Here is a 3438-nt window from a genome sequence, read left to right on the forward strand (position 1 = left end):
TCAAGAAAAAGTTTTGTTTCTTGTACTACAAAGAAAACAGACCATACTGTGAACACGTGCACACAATTATATCCCAGGGTATAGAAATGACATTTATACACAGGAGCACATACATTTGCACATAGGTACACAAATGCATGAACATATACACATGTACGCACTATGCCTGATTATTATGATCCAAGGCTTGCTATAAAGAATGTATTAATCCTTATATCACTTCTTGGGGATCTACAGGGCAGAGAAAAAAAAACTCCCCTAAGTTGTGGCCACGACTTACTAGGGCAATATTTGAGCATGTGTAAAAAGATTTGTACACATTACTTATAAATAGTTACAGGTGTTTGTGAATACCTGTGACTATTTACTATGTACAGACAGAAAGCAGCAAACTGCAGGTACAACTCAATTTAGAAAACATGAATGGTTTTAATTGCTTTTACACCTAGATCTGATTGGACAGTTTCAATCCAATCACAGAGCAGAGTCGAACTGTCCAATCAGAGGGCAGCCAGGTTTTTCCACATTGGTCTCGCTGTAGGTCCTCCATTTTGAGAGCTATGGGACTGCACACACAATTTAGAAAAGAATGAACACTAAAGAAGCTCGAATCCAGTAGGAGGCAGCATTGCAATATCAAGGATGCCAGCTGCCGTAAAACTCGTAAGAAGAAGGGTCCTGAAAGTTTAGTTGTAGAATTTCAAGATGGAAGATGGCGCCGGTGTTTCTGCTACACAGGTGAGTAACCTTAGCATTAGAAAATTATAGAAAATCACAGTAAATATTTAATGTGCTGCGTTCTGTACGCATGTTATGCAGCGCGCAGGTGCTTCACTGTAATGTGGTTGTCTAACTGTAGGTTATATTTTCTAGTTCAGGTGGGCTACTTTATCTAGTGTTAGCCAGGATTGAATATTAACGTTGTTAGCACGTTAGCAGAATGATATCTACAGTATCTTAACGGCTTTGGTTAGCAGTTAGCTTAGTTGAAATGTTTGCTGGGCTTGTTGGTGTTTGCTGTGGCCTAATTTTTGGTAACAGTTAACAGACAACCTTAAATATTAAGAGAGTAGTAAATGTTAATGAAGGAGTGCGTTGGGTGTTTGGGTGGAGGCAAAGAGGAGGGTCGTTCTGGGACGCTGGTAAACACTTTTGAATCTTCTCAGTGTCGTGGGCCCAATTCATCAGTTAAATAACATCAGTTAATGAGTGGAAGCCCACCTGATGACCTTGTACGCTTGCCTTCACTCTTACACCCATACAGGATGTGTATTGGCGTTGATTATAGAACTTTTTCCACATAAACCAGGAAGAGAAGTGCAACGTGTAAAACAATTTCCGGTTTGCCCTGGCTGACGCGGTCATGCCTTGAAAGAGGATAAAAGTTATTTTGGGTTCTCTGTCCACGAACCTCATTCCTCGGTTAAATAAACAAAACAAAACAAGGTATATAAATTCTTGTATGAGAGGTTTGTGCACAACTACTAGGTAACAGCTAATTAAAACATAGATTGCTTGTTATGCTAGCAAGCTTTAGCGTTAACTCAACTGCTGTACATGCTAACGTTTTTCTGTCTTGTGTTACAGTGTTTAAAGTGCACATGGCATGCTCATTTCCACCAATTTAATGTTTAATCTTGGGTACCTCTAGATTATCTTTGCACCTATCATGACTCCAAATAGACCGTAATTATTTTGAGAGAACCCAAGGAGAGCCACCTCTTTAAAATGAAAGGATAGGTCGTGAACGCGCACAACTCTTCCGGTCAGGAACATAAACAAAAAACTTTGACAAATAAGCTACGTTTTCGACAATGACAATACCTCAAATCCTACCTGACACGATGGAGCCAGAATATGAAAGTGGACAGCACCATGAACCACAACAACATTCATTAATTAATTTGAATTTCTTCTCCATGGATAGGTTAACAATGGTATATGTACATTTGAAAAGTGATTGATAACACTAAAAGTGGGTGATTGAGAAATCCCATATTTTAATTTGCATAGTGCAGACATGGTATGTCTTCAGCCTTACAGCAATTCTCTACAGAAACAATATATTAACATACATGCAACCAGTTTGTTTTTTTTAACTTACCCTTTAGTTCCACTGAGTAGTGCAACATCACTCTCTTTCAAGTAGCTCCAAGGTTGGTAAATCAAACCACTGGTCCCTGCGTCTTCCCCCACATGACCACATATATATAGTGAAATAAATTCCAACAGGTAGTGTTGCACTAATGGTAACATCATGGATCGTTACAATCCAACACATTACATGCAGCATACACACTGGCCTCAAGGAGTCAAAACAAACAGGTTCTGTACTCTGGGGGAATCCAGCATTAATGAGCTGACTAGTCACTGCCCCAGGGTGCTTCACAGGCTGGCTGCTCGTAGGTTAGACACAGTCAGGTAAAATAGCAACATTCCCGGACATGTAGTAACCTCAGGCCCTGTATTTTTCTCCACATCCTCTGGTAACAGTGCAGGCAGCAGGGGATAAAATATATCCACAAAACTGTGTGCAGTCGAAAAATCCCGCTTTTAAAATGGCACTGGTAGATGTCAAGCAAGCTCACATGATAGCGCAACTGCCTGGAGATTATGACCATTCAAGGAAATCCTTAAACTATCATATAATACTTCATATTAGAAAAAAAGTCTCACGAGTGAGAGTTTGCCAGACTTTTTATAAATTGAGTTGCTTCTGCCTAGAAATACAGAACACCCATTTTTTGTTAATTCACCATTGTAAAATTGTAGATAAGTCAGAAAACAAGGAATAGCATGCTATGGGCTCTTTAAATAGTAGTGCAAAAGTATTAGCATCAAAATATAAACAACTTTGGTTAATGTCTTTTAACAAAGATACTGTCTCCTGACAAGGTGGTCTGAAAATGCGTGCCGTTATCCTGCCCCCTCCTTTTTTTTTTTTTTTTTTTTTTTTTACATGGTGGTTGGTCAGTATAGCCTACACCTAAAGAAATTAAACTTTGTATTTCAGTGGCCATGTCCTTAAATTTTATGGTGGTGGAATTTCCAATAAATGTTCACATTCTTGTCTTGTGTCGATGAAATAAAAACATTCTCAAGTTTAAAAGTTCACATAGTGATTTCTTTCACCCTACTCAAGATTATTTTAGGTTGTTTTAATGCGTTTTTGTGCTTTTGCCCCCAAAAAATAATCGTCAGCTAAACAAACATTTTCTAGTATATTACAAGTATTCCACAGATTTCTATCTTGAGTAACCACAGAAAACTTAGTTAGATGGATAGATTGATTCTGAGATTAAAGTTAGAATTCTGAGTTTAAAGTTAGAATTCTAGAATGTCAACATTCACCAAAGTAACAATTTAAACTCAGAATTCTGAAAAAAAAGTCAGAATTCTGATTCTGTTTGGTCCTGCTAGTAATCATAGGCTGTATGA

At 38.1% G+C, this 3438-nt stretch overlaps 1 long non-coding RNA gene across 1 annotated transcript in view; it reads left to right on the forward strand.

Moving 5' to 3' along the window:
* Positions 1-516: 516 nt before the first annotated feature.
* Positions 517-3438, forward strand: part of LOC109965320 (uncharacterized) — a 5642-nt gene continuing 2720 nt past the window's right edge. The window contains exon 1 of the long non-coding RNA XR_002275623.1: positions 517-738. This is a non-coding gene — a long non-coding RNA (uncharacterized LOC109965320). The remainder of the gene's footprint in view (positions 739-3438) is intronic.

This window comes from Monopterus albus, unplaced genomic scaffold, assembly GCF_001952655.1.
Source record: "Monopterus albus unplaced genomic scaffold, M_albus_1.0 scaffold99.1, whole genome shotgun sequence".
NCBI classification, from domain to species: Eukaryota; Metazoa; Chordata; class Actinopteri; order Synbranchiformes; family Synbranchidae; genus Monopterus; species Monopterus albus.